This window comes from Jaculus jaculus, chromosome 8, assembly GCF_020740685.1.
Source record: "Jaculus jaculus isolate mJacJac1 chromosome 8, mJacJac1.mat.Y.cur, whole genome shotgun sequence".
Classification (NCBI taxonomy): Eukaryota; Metazoa; Chordata; class Mammalia; order Rodentia; family Dipodidae; genus Jaculus; species Jaculus jaculus.
Window position 1 is genome coordinate 45,849,310 of NC_059109.1, and position 20,138 is coordinate 45,869,447.

The 20,138-nt window shown below is 42.3% G+C and overlaps 1 protein-coding gene and 1 pseudogene across 4 annotated transcripts in view; one reads left to right on the forward strand and one right to left on the reverse strand.

Annotated features, from left to right (window-relative positions):
• Window positions 1-20,138, reverse strand: part of Hipk3 (homeodomain interacting protein kinase 3) — a 108,266-nt gene that overhangs the window by 22,031 nt on the left and 66,097 nt on the right. The window lies entirely within an intron of this gene.
• LOC105944178 lies at window positions 7,314-15,870 on the forward strand (annotated as a pseudogene).

Here is a 20,138-nt window from a genome sequence, read left to right on the forward strand (position 1 = left end):
ACTTAACTCCAGATATGTGTGCCCCTTGTGCACATGCATCACCTTGTGCATCTGGCTTACATGGGTTTGAGGAGACAAACTTGGGTCCTTAGGCTTCACAGGCAAGTGCCTTAACTACTAAGCCAACTCTCTACTCTAAATAAAATATTGTAAAAATGCACTCTAATAGCAATAGAACTAAAACCAGACAGTGAGAGAGAAGATCAAAGGAAAACAAACAAAAATAATAAAGGTAGTGGGGCTGGAAGATGGCTCAGTGGTTCAGGGAGCTTACTCATAAAGCCTGCTGGTCTGGGTTCAACTCCCACAGTACCCACGGTAAAGCCAGATTCACAAAGTGCACATGCATCTGGAGTTCATTTGCAACAGCCTGATACGCCCATACTCTAGCTCCAGCTCTCTCTTTCTCTCATCACAAATAAAGAAATAAAAATTCTATAAGAAAGGTAAAGGTAAATTGAGATGTACATATTGCTTTAGAACACAATAAAAATATTCACAGATATTGGGACCATTAGTTATCCAAAAAGGACAAAACTTCAATGCATTCTGATTTGACATGTAGAAAAAAAAAAATTCAGGATACAACAAAACAATTAAAAAGCATTTTAGCATTTAAAATACTTTGGTTATTTGGAAAATGTACTCCATGGAATGTACCATTATATCACTACTTCCATGGCTTTCCCATGAGAAGCCCATGTCCTAAGGAGAGCTCCATAGACAGCTGTGCAGTAGCAAAGACAGCCATGCACATGGCATCCTAGGTCTGTAGATGTATGTGGGCGTTTTCTTTTTCTTTTACAAAGTGAATTCCAGGTCAGCCTGGGCCAGAGTGAGACCCTACCTCAGCAACAAAAACTTATATGTAAGGGTTTCTTCTTAACCAGATCACATAATTCCTTTTCTGGTTAGGCTACATAAGAACCACAGCAGGGATTCTGACTAGTAGACCAGTTTTAAAATAAATCTTGGGGATGGGGAGATGGCTCAGCAGTTTAAGACCCTTGTTGTAAAGCCTCCTGGCCCAGGTTCAATTCCCTAGCACTCACATAAAACCAGATGCAAAAAGTTGCACATGTGTCTGACTTTTTTTTTTTTTTTTTTTTTTTTTTTTTTTTGCAGTAGCAAGAGACTCTGGTGCATCTACACACAAACACACACACAGAATAAATAAATGAAGCCCGTGTGTGGTGGCTTATGCCTTTAACTCCAGCACTTAGAAGGCAGAGGTAGGAGGATCACTATGAGTTCAAAACCACCCTGAGACTACATAGTGAGTTCCAGGTCAGCCTGGGCCAGAGTAAGAACCTACCTCGAAAAATAAATAAATAAATGAATAAAATGAAAATTCAAAACAAAATCTTTAAAAAGAAGAGAGGCTGAGGATATGGTTCAGCAGCTAAACTTGTTTACAAAGCCGATAGGCCCCAGGTTCAATTCACCAGCCACCCATATAATGCCAGATGGGCATTTGTTTGCAGAGGCACAAGAACCTGGTATTCATAAATATAAATTAAATAAATAAATATGTGTGAATGAATGAAGCAAATAAAATGCTTTTTATAAATGAATGTAGTAAGTAAAATGTTCTTTCTCCATAAAAAAAAAAAAAGTAAATCAATCAATCTTGGGGCTGGAGAGATGGTTCAATGGGTAAGAACACTTGCTGCATAAGCTGAGTTCTATCTCCAGGCCCACTTGGCTCCCTGGTCAGTCAGTCTGACTGAAAAACAGCAAGATCCAGGTTCAATGAGAGACTAACTCAGGGAAACAAAGAGGACAAACAGTAGAGGAAGACATCCGACATCCTCCTCTGGCCTCAGCACATATGCATATGGAGCCTATCTACACACACATACCTACACTACTCCTACAGGAAGATCTTCCAATTTATTCTCATTTACCTGAACTCTCTTCTGAGCATGTGCAATGAGTCTAGCAAATATCTATGTGCACACACAGACATCAGCTGTGCTCTATACACACAAAGCACAGGGAAGACATGTCTATGGTAAAAGTATGCCTGAAGTTTCACTTGATAAAATATCACTTATGGGCTGGAGAGATGGTTTAGCAGTTAGGCACATGCCTGCAAAGCCAAAAGACCACAGTTCAATTCTCCAGGTCCCACATAATAAATACAAATAAATTAAAAAATATCACTTACAACTATAAGTGTGAAATTCACCAACTCCAAAGCTTAGAACATATGGTGATAAATGCTATGTATGTTTAAAATGCTATTTTGTTTTCTTTTACTGTCAGGTATGTTAGCCAAATTTAACAATATTCACTATTAAAAATTACTCTTTCCTTTAAAATCTTGAAACACTGATATAAAACACAGCTTAACACTGAAGCTGATAGGCTGAAATAAAAAATATCTTACATGAATAAACAGAAGTCTGGATGGCTTGCTAGAGAACTAGAAAGGAATGCTCACAGTAGATGCTTCAAATAAGAATGCAGTGAAGTAAGAGTCACTAGAAAAGATGGCTATTAATGGAACACCTCATTGCTTTGTTCCATTTTTACTTACTTGCTTAAGTCAAATGTTCAATTACTAGCAGAAGAAACCCAACCCTGTTAAGAAAAGGGCTGCCTTGGCTCAGGAACCCAGTATGTCCTGTTCAAGGAAAAATTATACTTGTAATAGAGACAGATGTCTTAGGCTATCATTGCAAATGTCACAACTATGAACTTATGTGTTGATTTTCATCAAGAAAATACTGCCAGGCGTGGAGGTACACGCCTTTAATCCCAGCACTTGAGAGGCAGAAGTAGGAGGATTGCTGTGACTCCAAGACTGTACAGTGAGACCCAGGTCAGTCTGAACTAGAATGAGATCCAACCTCAATTTAAAAACAACAACAACAACAACAAAAGAATAAGTAAATAAATGGGCTGGAGAGATTGCTCAGTAGGTAAGCCATTTTCCTATGAAGCCTAAAGACCTTGGCTTGGTTCCCCAGAATCCATGTAAGCCAGATGCACATGGTGGCACATACATCTAGAGTTTGTCTGCAGCAGCTAGCGGCTCTGGCACTCCCATTTTCTCTCTCTCATGAATAAATATATAAAAATAAAGTATTTTTTTAAAAAAGAAATTACAGCCAGGTGTGGCAGTGCACGCCTTTAATCCCAGGACTAGAGAGGCACAGGCAAGAGGATCACTGTGAGTTTGAGGTCACTCTGAGACTACATAATGAATTCCAGGTCAGCTTGGGCTAGAGCGAGACCCTACCTCAAAAAACAAAACAAAGGCTGGGTGTGATGGCACTCGCCTTTAATTCCAACACTGGGGAGGCAGAGGTAGGAGGACTGCCATGAGTTTGAAGCCACCCTGAGATGACATAGTGAATTCCAGGTCAGCCTGAGCTAGAGCAAGACCCTACCTCAGAACACAAAACAACAACAGAAAGAAAGAAAGAGAGAGAGAGAGAGAGAGAGAGGGAGGGAGGGAGGGAGGGAGGGAGGGAGGGAGGGAGGGAGGAAGGAAGGAAGGAAGGAAGGAAGGAAGGAAGGAAGGAAGGAAGGAAGGAAGGAAGGAAGGAAGCAAGCAAGCAAGCAAGAAAGAAAGAGGAAAAAAGAAATTAAAGTCGGGTATGGTGCTGCACACCTTTAATCCCAGCACTTGAGAAGCAGAAGTAGGAGGATGGCTGAGAGTTCAAGGTGACCCTGAGACTACATAGTGAGTTCCAGGGCAGCTTGGGCTAGAGTGAGACTGTATCTCAAGAAAAGAGGAAAAAAAAGAAAGAAATTAACTAGGGGTGTAGATCAGTGGTAGAGAACTTGGTTAGCATGCATAAAGTCCTGTGAGGGAAGGAAGAATAGAATGAGAAAGACAGTGAGGTCAGAAGATGGCTCCCAACTTGAGTTTTTCTACATACAGAGAACATTTCTCAAAGTTAATGCACTAATAAGCATATACATATATACATACTAATAAGATTATGTTGATATGATTCTGTTACTTATGAGTTCAGTGCTCAAAAGAATGTATGAGCCAGGCCTCATCAAGTCTAAGACACTGATCAAATAATAGGCAGGATTCTGTCAATAACATCAATCAGTAAAGTTAAAAAGCCAGTACCCGATGCTCTTCAAGATAGTCCAATACAAGTATGCATCTATATGTTCTTCCTGGTTTTGAAAGATGTCATAAATGTGCACTACACATATACAAAATAAATAGTAAACTCAATAAACTTCAACCCACTAAGACTCGTAAGTATTCTCTGAGAGGTAGATATGGAAGTTTTATGGTTTGTTGTTAAAAAGCAGTAAACACAGACATGGTGACACAGGCTTGTGATCCCAGCACTCAGAAGCCTTAAGCAGGAAGATGGAGAGACCAGATCAGCCTGAGCTATGTAGTGAGTTTCAGGTCAGGCTGAATCATGCTGAGACCCTATCTCAAAATAAATTATTATTAACAAAAGCACACTGCTAGCTCCATGTGGCCTTTGCCAAAACCTGTACTGTTTGGACTTACAACCTCCAAAATTGTGATCTAGGGTTAAAAACAAAAATCAGAGTAGGGCTGGAGAGAATGGCTTAGCAGTTAAGTAAGGCACTTGCCTGCAAAGCCAAAGGACCCAGATTCTATTCCCCAGGACCCATGTAAGCCAAATGCACAAGGTGAAGCATGTGTCTGGAGGTCCTGGTGTACCCATTCTCTCTCTTTCTCTCAACTAAGTAAATAAAAATGAAATACAAAAAAATATTTAGCCAGATGTGGTGGCACACGCCTTAACATCAACACTCGGGAGACAGAGGTAGAAGGATCACTGTGAGTTCCAGACAACTCTTGAGACTACATAGTGAATCCCAGGTCAGCCTGGGCTAGAGTGAGCTCCTACCTCAAAAAACCAACAACAACAAAAATTTTTTAAAAAAAATCAGGCCAGGTATAGTGGCATATGCCTTTAATCCTAGTACTTGGGAAGCAGAGGTAGGAGGATTTCTGTGAGTACAAGGTCATCCTGAGACTGCATAATGAATTCCAGGTCAGCCTGGGCTAGAGCAAGATCCTACTTTAGCCCCCCCTCCAAAATCAGATTAGAGCTGAGGAGATTGCTCAGTGGTCAAAGGCACTTGCTTGCAAAGCCTTCCACCCTAGGTTCAATTCCCCAGTACCCATGTAAAGCCAGATGCATGAAGTGACGGAAGCATCTGGGTTTCATTTGTAGAAGTAGGAGACCCTAGCACATCCATATCCATTCTCTCTCTCTGTCACTCTCTCTTCAGGCTTGCAAATAAATAGTAATAAAAAAGACTATGGGCTGGAGAGATAGCTTAACTGTTAAGGCACTTGCTTATGAAGCCTAAGGACCCATGTTCAATTCCCCAGGTTCCACAAAAGCCAGGCGCAGAAGGTGACACATGTGCAAGGTCATACATATGCACAAGGACGTGCACACGTCTGGTGTTTGACTGGAGTGGCTACAGGCCCTGGCGCACCATTTCTTCCCCTCCCTCCCTCCCTCCCTCCCTCCCTCCCTCCCTCTCTCTCTCTCGTAAAGGCATGTGCCACCACGCCCAGAAAAATAAATAAATAAGGATGACTAAGGGACTGGAGAGGTGGCTTAGTGGTTAAGACACCTGCCTGAGAAATCTAAGGATTTAGGTTCGATTCCCCAGTACCCACGTATGGATGCTCAAGGTGGTGCAAGCATCTGGAGTTTGTTTGCAGTGACTAGAGGCACTGGCATGTCCATTTTCTATCTGCCTTTTTATCTCTCAAATAAATAAATTAATTAAATATTTTTAAACAACTAAGATATAATTCTTATGCCATATAATTCAGTTATTCAGATGGCACTGGGGATTTTTAGGATATATATAGAATGGTACAACCATCACAACAATTAGTTTTTGGCATCATGTTTACAATATCAATCATGTAGCACGTATTAGTTCCATTTCTTACTCTGGCATACCTCAACCGTCTCTCTGTGCATTCACTTCTCCTAGATCATCTCAATGCTTCAGTTTTATTTTATTTTTAATAATATTTATTAGAGAGAAAAGGGAGAAAGAGGCAGACAGAGCAAGAGAAATGGGCAAGCCAAAGCCTCCTGACATTGTAAATCAACTCCAGAAGCATGGTCCACTTTGTGTATCTGGCTTTATATGGGTACTGGGGAATCAAACTAGGGCTGTTAGGCTTTGTAAGTGCCTTTAATCATGAGGCCATCTCTCCAGTCCAACATTTCAGTTTTAAATGACATATATATTCTTTTTAAAATCTATTCTTTTAAAAAAAATATTTGATAGAATGAGTGGGTATGGGCATGCCAGGGCCTCTTGCCACTTCAAATGAACTCCAGATATATGTGCTACTTTGTGTGTCTGGCTTTATGTGGGTAGTAGGGAATTGAACCTGGACCACCAGGCTTTACGAACAAGTACCCTTAAATGCGGAGCCATTTCCCCAGCTCTTTAAATGACTTTAAATATATTCTTAAGACATATTCTTCTTTAAAAATAGTTCTATTGTTTATTTATTTGCAAGGACAGAGCGAGAGAAAGCAAGAATGAGCAATGAGACCTCTCATCACTGCAAACAAACTACAGATGCATGTGCCACTTTGTATATCTGGCATTACATGGGTACTGCAAAATCAAACCCAGACTGTCAGGATTTGTAAGCAACAGCCTTTGACCACTGAGCCATCTCACCTACCCAAGATTATAATCTTACTATCCCTTCTTTATTGCTGAACAATTTCCTACCATATACAATTTCTGTATCCCTTCATCAGGTGATGGACATTTGGCTGGTTGGTTGGTGAAGAATTAGGAATGGGGCTGGAGAGATGGCTTAGCGGTTAAGGCGTTTGCCTGCAAAGTCAAGGGATCCTGGTTCAACTTCCCAGAACCCATGAAAGCCAGATGCACAGGGGGGCACATGCATCTGGAATTTGTTTACAGTGGCTGGAGGCCCTGGTGCACCCAGTTTCTCCCTCTCCCTCTCTCTGTTCCCCTCTGCTCTTCTCTCCTTCCCTCCCTCAAATAAATAAAAAATGAGCCAGACATGATGGCACCCGCCTTTAATCCCAGCACTCGGGAGGCAGAGATAGGAGGATCACCATGAGTTCAAGGCCACCCTGAGATTACACAGTGAATTCCAGGTCAGCCTGAACTAGACTGAGACCCTACCTCAAAAAACTAAAAATAAATAAATAAAAGAGTTAGGAATGTTATTTCAGTGTCACAGCACTGTCTGGCATGTGCAAAGCCAATAGAGAAGGGAGGAAGGGAGGAATAAGGAGGGAGAAAGGGAAGAAGGAAGGCAGACAAATGCCATGTCAGCTCACACCAAGCTACTGAGAAACAATATACACCACAATGCTGAAGAAGGTGAGAGCAGAGGGTTTATACCAGGTGGCGTTTCAGACAGAACCGGCCCATCCAGGGAAGAAAATGCCTTTGGTGGCAAACATATCCAAAAGCAGAAAGCAGGTACTAGTATTTAAAGGAACTACTCGATCTTCTAACCTCTGGGGTAAAATAAGATGATAGTACAAACCTCTTGCCCACATTCTGAAAATCCAATATAAAATAATGGGCAGGGGTGCACTTTTCCTCTGGTGATTTCAAACAGAGTCTATGAACAAAACCTCTAGGAAGATAAATGCTGGGGCCCAGTAAGGGAGCACTGATTTCAAATAATGAAAATCAGCTGTATAAGTCTGGATTTGTAATATTCATGAGTAGACACTCAAAGCTCTCTCTAGCAGCAACCATTTTCATCTTCCAAAATGGAGCTTTACTAATATAACACACTCAAAATTCATCTAAAGGACTAAATAAAGAGTATGTAAAATAAAATAGTAGTGGGTTAGACAGATGGCTTAGCAGTTAAGGCACTTGCCTGCAAAGCCTAAGGACCCAGGTTCAACTCCCCAGAACCCACATAAGCCAGATGCACAGGTGACACCTGCACACAGGTGGCACACACATCTGGAGTTCATTCCCAGCATGCCAATTCTCTTTCTCTCTCCCAAATCTATTCATACCCCCACAGTTCTAATTCACATCTCCTCAAATCCTACCTTCTTCCCATGCTCACCACTTTTGTCTGAGTTGTTAGCTCGAGTCTTTCATGTGCCTGGGTTGAATCCAGGGCCTCACACATGCTAGGCCAGTGCTGTAGCTCTGAGCTACGTCCCGGCCTCTGTTACCTTTACATCCAATGTTTCTGGTACTGAGCTGTGCCCCAGCCCATTATCCTGACATCCAATGTTACTGAAATAAATGGTGTAATTGGAAATACAGCTTCCACATTCTCACCATATCCACTGGCCCGCTTCGATCTATCAGTGGGATGCTTTTGTCTAACCTAACAGCTTCACTACTGAATGTACATAACTCCATCAATTTCCATTCTATCTCCTCTCTGTCTGGGACAATTCCACATGTCCCACCTTTTAGGGTAAACAAAAATAAGTCTCCCAATTCCATGTTTTTCTTCAGGCTCTACTTCTGTTGCCCTTCACTCCAATCCTTCTAGAAAGCACTATTTACACAAGCTGCCTTTAATTCAACCATCCTAAACTCTGATCAGGGAGACCCTATCATTCCCCCAAAATAGCTCCTCAAGGTCAACATCAGCCCCATCCTTGACTCTGTCTTACATTATCTAACACAGCTGCTGCGCTCTCCCACTGACAGAATTTAGAGCTCACTGCTCTTTTTTACTTCACCAGCATTCCTTTCTCAATTCCTACAACAGTTCCAGTTCATTTCCACAATTTTTAAACTCTGGGGTGCTGAGGCTCAGACACTGGCCATGGACCTTTCTGTACATTCACTTTCAAGTGATCTCAAATCAATTTTAAATGCCATTTGGATCTTAGGTCTGTATTCTTCTTCTTCTTTTTTTTAATCTAAGACAATCATAAGGGAGAGGGAGAAGAGACACACAAAAAGGGGATGCCTGCACCTGAGAAGCAGGAGATCCAGAAAGAGCATAAGTCTGTATTCTTAAGATTCTAAATGTGTATTTCCAACCCAGGTCTCTCCAGATGTGTATATCCAACCATGTTACTCAACACCTCCTCTCAAACTGAACATATTTAAAAAGAATTCTTAGTTCTACCCAACCACCCCCATCTTGCAGAGTTTTCCATCTATTCTTCTGGTTTCCTGGGCTTCAAACCCAGGAAAATCAAATATACACCTTCTTTTTGATTTCCCACACTACCAGCATCAAAATTACCCCAAAGTGGACCACATTAGCCCACCTCTGCCACTCTACTACCCTAGATCCAGGCTGGCTTTAGGGTCTGCTCGGATGGTTCTAAGTTTCCTAACTATTCTTACTTCTATCCTTACCGTCAACCATCTACTCTCAATCTAGCAGCACAAGTAACCCATTTAGCACACAAGTCAAACCATTTCACTTCACAACATCCCCAGCAGCTTCCTACCTCAGATTCTTCACAATGGTCTTAGCAACACATGGGTACTTCCTGCCATTCTCCTATTGCTTACCCTGGCCCAATCACATTGACCTCATTGCTGCCTCAAAGCCATTACACTTAAGGAGTCCTAGGGGGAGATAGTTCCTGGCAGAGGAATACACTGGATCCCTTCATTCATACCTTAAATTGAAGAGCAAGCCCAACCACCACCATCACATGACAATTGGCTTTTGTGGGGGGGGGTTCAAGGTAGGGTCTCAACTCTAGCCCAGGCTGACCTAGAATTCGCCATGTAGTTCCAGGTTGGCCTCGAACCCACAGTGATTCTCTTACCTCAGCCTTCTGAGTGCTGGGATTAAAGGCATGTGCCACCACACTTGGCAGGGAAAGAAGGCAAATGGGTGCACCAGGGCTTTAGGGACTGTAAATGAACTCCAGACACATGCGCCACCTTGGCTTTATGTGGGTACTGGGGAATCGAACTCTGGTCATTAGTCTTTGCAGGCAAATGCTTTAACTACTAAGCCATCTCTCTTCTTTATCCTGCTGTTTGTTTTGTTGTTGTTGTTTTTGTTTTTCAAGGTAGGGTCTCACTCTAGCCCAGGCTGACCTGGAATTCACTATGTAGTCTCAGGATGGCCTCAAACTCATGGCAATTCTCCTACCTCTGCCTCCCGAGTGCTGGGATTAAAGGTGTGCGCCATCACAGCCAGCCCAGTTGTCATTCTTTAATTGTGTTTGTGTATGTGAATGTGGACACATGCAAGTCACAGTTTTAGGTGTGCGGTAGTTTCAATAGATGCCCCCAATATATTCAGTGTTTTATTAGCAGTCTGGATCTGCAGCCACCTGGCTGGTACTGGGCAGATCTTAAGGTGTGGTAGTGGGTTTGAAATTCCAATCTAAAGATATGCAAAGTACCTAGTTCCACCAGGAGTTCCTGAAGTGTGCTGTGTGGCTTTTGTTCTTTCTGTGCTTGGACCTGTGAAAGCAGGCCAGCTGCTTCTGCCATTATGGAGCTTCTCCTGGATCTGTAAGCTTCAATAAATATCCCTTCCTCCATAACTGTGCCTAGTCTGGAAGTTCATCTCAGAGAACCTAAAGCTGTCTACTACAAGGTGTCAGTTCCTCTCTTCCACTTGTTTGAAGCAGGGTATCTCTCATTTGGTGCTATATTCATTAGGCTGGCTAGCCAGCAAGCTTCAGGATTATCTTGGTCTCCAATTTGATTCTTGCCATAGACAGGCTGGGATGACAGACACTTGTGCATGATGCAACTTTACATGGGTTCTAGGAATCTGAATTAGGTCGTCAGGCTTATGCAGCAAGCAATCACCCACTGAGCCATCTGCCTGGCCCGGTGCTTTGTTATTCTTTGTTACACTTTTCAAGTGGTAAGTATGCTTGCTTTAGCCTCTTTTCCTCCTGCCCCAACATAATGTGAATTCCAGCGAAGTAAGAACTTGAACCTTCTCTTTTAATTTTTATTTATTTGCATGTGTGTTGGGGGCAGAGAGGGATGCCAGTCTCTTGTCACTACAAATGAACACCGGATACTTGTGCCTCTTTTTAAAAAGTCCCACTTACATGAGTGGCTTGTTGGAAACTGAATCCAGGGTCAGCAGGCCTTGCAAACAGGTGCCTTAAATCACTGAGGCATCTTCTCAGCTTAGAACTTAAATCTTTTCAATGCTATAATCTCAGAACCTAGAGCACTGCCTGGCATATAACAGGCACACACTCATTACTTGTGCAGTAAATTATAACAAAAGTTTTTGCAATTCAGGAAACCTAAGAAGAACATTTGCTGACTCCAATACATGAACTCAACATGAAGCAATCAAGGGAGCTCTTCAAGGGCACTTACTTATAAATTACCACTATGAATTTAGGACAACTGAGTAAGTTAGGACTGCATAATAAAAACATGCAACATTTCTTGAGCTTTAGTAATGGTCCAGGTGCCATGGAAATAACTTTTTTTTTTTTTTTGGTTTTTTTTTCAAGGTAGGGTCTCACTCTACCCCAGGCTGACCTGGAGTTCACTATGTAGTCTCAGGGTGGCCTTGAACTCACGGTGATCCTCCTACCTCTGCCTCCCGAGTGCTGGGATTAAAGGCGTGCGCCACTACACCCGTTGGAAATAACTTTTAAAGCACTGTCTCATTAAAAAAAAAAAAAAGTTCTAAAAACAAATTACTGCAATGCTTATCTACCGCCAGATCAAATATTCTGGTAAGAAAAATATTTCACTCTCATATGTGGATCCTAACTCACTTAGACATGCATGTGAGCTGGAATAAAAATTGGTAGCAAAGGCCAGTAAGCTAGAAAGAGGCTATAAGGGAGGGAGGAGAGGGAAGGACTTAAGGAGATGGTATTGTACATATGTAAGTAGATGAACAGATTACTGGGGGTGGAATGGCCTAACTGAGGTCAAAGAAACAGATTAAGGGTGGGGGAGGGTTAATCAAAATTTAAGATGTTATGAATAAGCCATATGGAAACCTACTTTTCTGGATAATGGTGCACCCAGAAGCCATAGATTGTTTCTAGAAAAATTTCAGTGCCAGGGATGGGATATCTTCCAGTGAGTTGTTGGCCAGGGAAAGATCACTGAAAACATTACAGGCCATTGCCAAGGCTCTTGGTTTCCCACCAGAAATAAATAGTAAGACCCTATTGCTGAAGACTCCACATGCTTGGGCTGTAAGGATAATGAGAAATTAAGCTGAAGCTGAGCTGAAAACCTCCTCCTTGTAGACCAGCTGACAGAAAGCTGAAAAATGACGCACTGCATGCAGCCCTATGGGACAGAAAAGTCATCAGTAGTGATAAACAACAGTGGACACTGCAAGCCTTAAGTTGGGCCAGCCAGGCCAAATCAGCCAACAGGTACAATAATGTCATGTGTGTTATGGGGAAACCAACCACTTTCTAATTGGACTAGAGGCCCACTCCATGGGAGGGAATACATGCCTGGTACTGAAAACCTAGTCAAAAGCCTATGGCAGGGGTGGTCACAACCACTAGGGGTGTAATGCCTGCTGTTGTCTGGCTAAATGCATATATTATGTTCACCAAAATACCCTGTAAGCACTTTGTTTAACATTCATACCCACGTATTAATGCTGCTCTCACTTTTCGTTAGAGAAGGTTCTCTTTTCAGATGGCAGTGACCACTGGAATGACTCAAAAGGCACCACAGTGCTAAGAAGTGACAGAGGAATGCTCCCCACTGAAATATCTCTATCACACCTTCCAAGACTCAGGAAGACTCCATCACAGGAGAGGTGACAGAAAAAATGTAAGAGCCGAAGGAAGGATAGGACTACTTACAATGCAATCTTCTAGACAGAAATTGGCCTTGATATCCAAGACCTTGCAGTGCCTAGCAATACCTACACAAGACCCTCAGAATAGGAGGAAAAGATGATGACATCAAAAAAAAAGAAAAAGAAAAAGAAAGGGAGAGAAGGGAAAGGGACATGCTGGAGAATGGGTTTGTGAAGGGGAAAGAGAGGGAGGGGAGGTACCCATAGAATCATAAGAAATAAGGAATCCTTATTGGAGCAACTGAGATTTGGAGCTGTTAGTCATATAATGGGTTAAAAAATAAATAAACTATTCAAAATTACCAAGAAAGCAGTGAGGCTGGGATTTGAATAAGTGACTCTCAATCCTCTTTGCCCATAATAACATAGTACACTACAAATTTATGAAACTGACAGACTCAGAAAAACAAAGGAAGCCAAACTAACATAAAACCTAGAAACTGACCCAGAAGTTATTTTTAAAAACCATTAAGTTATACTCTCATTTTTTTTTTTCAGTTTTTTGAGGTAGGGTCTCACTCTAGCCCAGGTTGACCTGGAATTCACTTGGTAGTCTCAGGGTGGACTCAAACTCACAGCTATCTTCCTACCTCTGCCTCCCAAGTGCTAGGATTAAAGGCATGTGGCCAATTTTTATTTAATTTTTTTTTGAGGCAAGCCCAACAGACTGGCCTTTTTTTTTTTTTTTAAAGCAAGAGAGCAAGAGAGAGAATTGGTGCGCCATGATCTTCAGCCACTGCAGTTGAACTGCAGACATGTGTGGCATCTTGGGTGCATGTGTGACCTTGCGCACTTATGTCACCTTGTACGTCTGGCTTATGTGGAACCTGGGGAGTCAAACATGTTCCTTAAGCTTTGCAAACAAGCATCTTAACTGCTAAGCCATCTTTCCAGTCCTCGTTTTCTTTTTGTTGTTTTTATTATTATTATTGACAACTTCTGCAATTATAGACAAAAAAAACATAATTCCTTCCCACCCCCACCTTCCCCTTCATGACTCCATCTCCATCATATCCCCTGCCCCTCTCCATCAGTCTCTCTTTTATTTTGATGTCATCATCTTTTCCACCTATTATGATAGTCTTGTGTAGGTAGTGCCAGGCACTGTGAGGTCATGGATATCCAGGCTACTCTGCCTGGAGGAGTGCACTATAAGGAGTCCTACCCTTCCTTTGGTTCTTACATTCTTTCTGCCACCTCTTCTGCAATGGACCCTGAGCCTTGGAAGGTATGATAGAGATGTTTCAGTGCTGAGCACTCCTCTGTCACTTCTTAGCACCATGGTGCCTTTTGAATCATCCCAGAGGTCACTGCCATCTGAAAAGAGAAGCTTCTCTAACCAAAAGTGGAAGCAGAATTAATATAATGATATGAGCACTAAGAGAAGTGCTTATCAGGCAATTTGGTGAGCATAATACATGCATTTAGCCAAACAACAGCAGGTATTACACCCCTAAGGTTGACTTCTCCCATCATAGGTTCTTCAGTATCAAGCATGTATTCCCTACCGTGGAGCGGATCTCAGTCCAATTAGAGAGCAGTTGGTTTCCCCCATAATAGGCATGCCACTATGGCACCCATTGGCTTATCTGGCCTGGCTGGCCCAACTTAAGGCTTGAAGTGTCCATTGTTGCTTGTGCCCACTGTTGTTTATCTCCACTAATGACTTCTCATTTTCTCTTCTTATAGCAGGAGAAAATAAATGCTCAGTCTCTATTCTCAGCTGGTTCATAGCATGAGGAATTAGCAGCCATGTGTTTTTATAATTAGTTGGTCCTTAGTATTCTAGGAATATCGGGGGGGGGGGGAGAAGTGTAGAATGGAAAAAAGTAGGGGCTGGTGCAATGTCCCAGTTGTTAATATGCCTATGATCCCAGGGCAGGGGAGAGAGTAGGAGGATTTCTGTGGCTTGCTGGCCAGCAAGTCTAGCCTAATGGATGAGCTCCAGTTTTAGTGAGAAACGCTGTCTCCGAAAAAAGGGGGGAGTGGGACAACTCTTTGCCCTAGGCATGGGGATAGGGGCAGCAACTGCTGAATAGGCAACCTAGAAACAAAAGTGTCAGAGGAGCTCCTTTTAGGGCTGTTTCATCTGTGTTTTGTTTTGTTTTGTTTTGTTTTCTTTTGAGGTAGGGTCTCGCTCTAGCCAAGGCTGACCTAGAATTCACTAATATAGTCTCAAGTTGGCCTCAAATTCACAGTGATCCTCCCACCTCTTCCTCCCTAGTGCTGGAATTAAGGGAGTATGACACCCTACCTGACCCCCATCTATTTTTTAGACAGTCTTATGTATTACAGGCTGACCTTTGACTCACTAGGTAGCTAAGGATGACCTTAAATTTCTAAACCTCTTGCCTCTACTTCCTCAGTGCTGGGATTATAGGAAGTCTTGCTGGCCTAGAATTCCTCATGTAGTCAAGGCTGGCCTTGAATCCCTGAGTGCTGGGATTACAGGCTCATGTCAGGCTGGACCAATAATAAAGGTACAAATTCCCAAAGATAAAGATGGTAAATCAAAGTAATATGCATTTGTGAATTTCAAACATGAAGTAACTATTTCTTATGCAGTGAATCTTTTTGATGGAATCAAACTTTGGGGGATCAAAATTCAGTTTAGATCAGGAAGAAGTCATGTCTCTCAGGAGGCTGGTTTATCACATCCCCAGCATCATGCTAGAAATTCAATGTCAGCCTTCACATCTCCAAACAGAAAGGAAGAGTGTGGATAACATGACTCCATTATCACAGGTAATTCAGACTTCTCTTCTCTGGAGAATTATAAGAGACAAGAAGTGATGAACAATGTTTTGAAACAGATGTCTTATGTTTGAAATTTGACTCTCCACAAACAGATCAGTCAGGATTTTCATTTCAGTCACTAATCATTCCTTCAACCAGTCTGCAAGTTCCCACTGGATCCAAGTTACGCTGTCATCACAGTGTAAAGTCAGACAGAATTCTCATCTCTACGAGCAGACAGACACCACAGCCATGAGCAGTGTGACTCTGATCTTGAGTCTCTTGTTACAGATTAGGGAGGTGATTTCCTCTATGAAGATAGAAATCATGATGGCTGGAGCCATGACTATGATAACAGACAGTAGTAAAGATGGAAAATTGTCTCCTCTGGACATAATAAATATTACAAGGCTGGACATGGTGGCCTATGCCTTTAATCCTAGCACTCAGGAGGCTGAAGAAGGAGGATCACTATAAGTTCAAGGCCAGCTTGGGCTACAGAGTGAATTACAGGTCAGTCTTAATTAGAGTGAAACCCTGCATTAAAAAAAAAAAAAACAGGGCTGGAGAGATGGCTTAGCGGTTAAGCGCTTGCCTGTGAAGCCTAAGGACCCCGGTTCGAGGCTCAGTTCCCCAGGTCCCACGTTAGCCAGATGCACAAGGGGGCGCACGCGTCTGGAGTTCGTTTGCAGAGGCTGGAAGCCCTGGCGCGCCTATTCTCTCTCTCTCCCTCTATCTGTCTTTCTCCCTGTGTCTGTCACTCTCAAATAAATAAAAAAATGAACAAAAAAAATATTTAAAAAAAAAATAGTTTGGATCCTTTTAGTACCACAGTATCTGTATTGTGTTCCTTTTTAAATATACTATTAAGTATATTTTAAGGTGGGGGATAGAGAGCATCTAAAGTAGACAATGTCAAAATCTGGCCTCTACATGAATGTATGCATGCACACACATAACCACACTCAAATTAGTTAACTTTCTAGTCATACAGACGAAAACACAGACACAAAAAGTAAGTAGCATGCCAAGGCTGGGCAGTTAATAAGAAGCACAGCTGGGACTCAAATCCAAGCTTTATTCATGCAAAATTCATGCTTTTAGTAATCGATTACTAAAGCTATCCGTTTTTACTGGAAGTTACCCCTAAGGTGTTGTATTTGCTGAAGTAGGGTAGAAAGACAGAGAAGAGAAAGTGACTGGGAAGAGAAATGACCTCCCCACTCCAGAGTCTGGCTGAATTCTCTTACGAATAGATAACTTTGACAAGCTTACAAAATGTACCTACATAGAAGCAACACTCCTCTTTACAGATATATTTCAACTAAGAATGTTAAAAAGCAATGAAGCATGCTTAAGACCACCCATACAACCTTTGAGTTTAACCTTACTCCTTTCCTAGCTGAAGCCTATAATTTTCTGAGAATCTCACACAGAAAAAAAAGGGAGGGGGGGGACTACAACCTTGCTTATAGTCAAAACATGTCTTCACTTCCTTGTAACCTACATATAAATAAGGATTCCTTTAGCGTTTTCGGGGAGTGGGGGTACAGAAGGGAAGTTGAGGTAGAATCAGACCCAGATCGTTAGGATATGTAGGCAAGTGCCCTAACTGCTGGCTCATCTCTCCAGCTTCTTTATATTTTAAAGAAAATTCACAGAGATTTGATATCCTACACTACAGTCATTGCTGCATTAGGCAGCTCCTGAGTGTACACCACTGGGATTTCAGGGAACATGAAAGCAGAACTCCACCAATACATCACCATGCTACCTGCCAGAGCCACTGAGCCCATGAACAATTCTCAAGGGCTTTTAGGAATCACCAAGAATATCTTCTGTGAGAGCTGGGCATGGTGCTGCATGCCTAGGAGGATTGCCATGAGTCCGAGGCCACTCTGAGACTACACAGTAAATTCCAGGTCATCCTGGGCTAGAGCAAAACCTTACCTTAAAAAGTAATATATATGTTCTGTGAATCTAAAGATACTCTAAAAAAAAATACTAACTGTGAAATCATCTGAGAACAGACAAGACAGCAAGGATTCAAAGGCTCAAAACTCCAAAAAGAGCAGTTCCCTGGTAGGTCCCTTACAGCTGGCTTGGGGCTGCTTGGACCTTGCAAGCTTGCTACAGAAGCAGGCTCCTTGCTCCACCTTCCTGACTGAAGTGCCCCTGAGTCCCCAATTCCCAAATACCCTGTGACGGAGAGTGTATGCAGCACAGAGTGAGGACACATCCGTGTTCCCTGGTCCCCCTGTACCTGGCTTGTGGAGGCCTTGTCCCTCTGTGGGGGCTGTAGAAGTAGGCCTTTTGCTCTGGTATCCTGACTGGCCCCTGGGTACTGACATCCCTATCCCTCTGAATCAGAGGGTGCATGGGCCACTGTAGGAGTTGGCCTCTTACCTCTGGCTCTCCAGCTTCCTGGCTCCTGGTTCCCCAACCTATGATCCCCATGAGCTGAAGAGTACTTGAAAGTGGAATGAGTAGGACAGAACTCCCATCTTCCCAGGGAACTTTGACGTATGTACCTGCAATCTCCACAATTTGTGCACCTATGGTTCTAACCCCGTCATACACCAGTACACCAGCCCGATTCACATTTAAAACAGAATACCCAGCCAGGCGTGACGACACACACCTTTAATCCCAGCATTTGGGAGGGAAGTAGGAGGGCTGCTGTGAGTTCAAGACTACCCTGAGACTACATAGCGAATTCCAGGTCAGCCTGGACTAGAGTGAGACCCTGCCTGGCAAAACCAAAAAAAAAAAAAAACAAAAAAACAGAATACCCTTTGAAGATCATATAAAGTTAAAACCTTGCATCCTCCTCAGTAAAATAAAGCATCTCCCCAATTGTGGGTAGACCACAATGCAAAAAAGCCAATGAAAATCAAAAAAAATAGAGATCTCCACCAAGGATGCCCAGTCCCACAATGGAAGCCTCCAATGAAATCATAGAAAAATCAACAGAAATTCAAGCCCCAAATTAAAACACAACATCCCTAACCATTAGGAAAATACAAATTAAAACAACCATGAAACTCTACCTTACTCCAGTAAGGATGGCAATCATTAAAAAAATCTAACAGAAACAAATGTTGGTGAGGATGTAAGGAAACAGGAAGCCTCATTCACTGTTGGTGGGAATGTAAACTTGTACAACCACTATGGAAATCAATTTGGAAATTCCTGAAAAGGTTGAACTGAGCTATCAACAGACCCATTATTCCCTTATTGGGCATTTGTCCTAAATGCTCCATGTATCAGTACAGAGGCATTTGCTCAACCATGTTTATAGCTGCTCAATTCCTTATAGCTAAGAACTGGAAATCAACCCAGATACCCATCACTGGATGAATAGATAACAAATCTATGGTACATTTACACATGGAATTCTACTCACAGTAATAAAAAAATGATACAATGAAATTTGTACAAAAATGGACAAACTTGGAACAGATCATACTCAGCAAACTCACACAATCACAGAAAGACAAACGCTGCATAGTGTCACTTATCTGTGGTTCTGAACTTGGACCTGCTTGAGTTGCTGTCGTACCTGATAGGCAACCCTGTGTGAATGTTTATTCTGTGCCATTATGGGTTGTTTTGGGGATGTTTTGGTACTATAGCTCAGTTAAAAGATCTTGGACTACGAGGATTTATAAACCTCATTGGAAGTAATAAAAACTATGGGGAGTTTTACAGTTGGATGAATGCATTGCATTTTATATCATGTATGGTTATCAGTTTATGGAGGCCACGGGGGCAATGTGATGGTTTGATTCAGGTGTCCTCCACAAACTTAGGTGTTCTGGATGCTAGGTTCTCCGGCTGATGGCAACTGGAAATTTAAAAACCTCCTGGAAGTAGTGTATTGTTGGGGATGGGATTATAGGTGTTATAGCCAGTTTCCCCTTGCCAGTGTTTGGTACACTCTCCTGTTCCTGTTGTCTACCTGATGTTGGCCAGGAGGTGATGTTCACCATCTGCTCATGCCATCATTTTCCCTGCCATCATCGAGCTTCCCTCGAGTCTGTAAACCAAAATAAACCTATTTTTCCCACCAGCTGCTCTTGGGTGGGTGATTTCTACCAGCAAGGCAGACCTGACTGCAACATGCAGCTACTGAAATTATGAAATAAGGGCTTTAATAGAAATGTTTAAGAAAGCAGATAAAAGAAAAGAATTTCAACAGAAAACTGAAATCTGCTTAAAAAGAACAAAAAGGCCTGGATAGATGGCTTATTGGTTAAGGCACTTGCCTGGGAAGCCTTAAGACCTAGGTTTGACTCCCCAGAAGGCAGATGCATATGGGGGCACATGCATCTGGAGTGGCTATAGGTCCTGACATACCCATTCACATTGCCCCCCCAGCTCTCTCTCTCTCCCTCTCCTTCTCTCTAAAAAAGAAAGAAAGAAAGAAAGAAAGAAAGAAAGAAAGAAAGAAAGAAAGAAAGAAAGAAAGAAAGAAAGAAAGAAAGAAAGAAAGAGAGAGAAAAGAAAAAAAGAACAAAAACATGCCAGGTATGGTAGCACACACCTTTAATCCTAGCACTCAGGAGGCAGAGAGGTAGGAAGATCATAGCCTGAGACTACATAGTGAATAACAGGCCATCCTGGGCTAGAC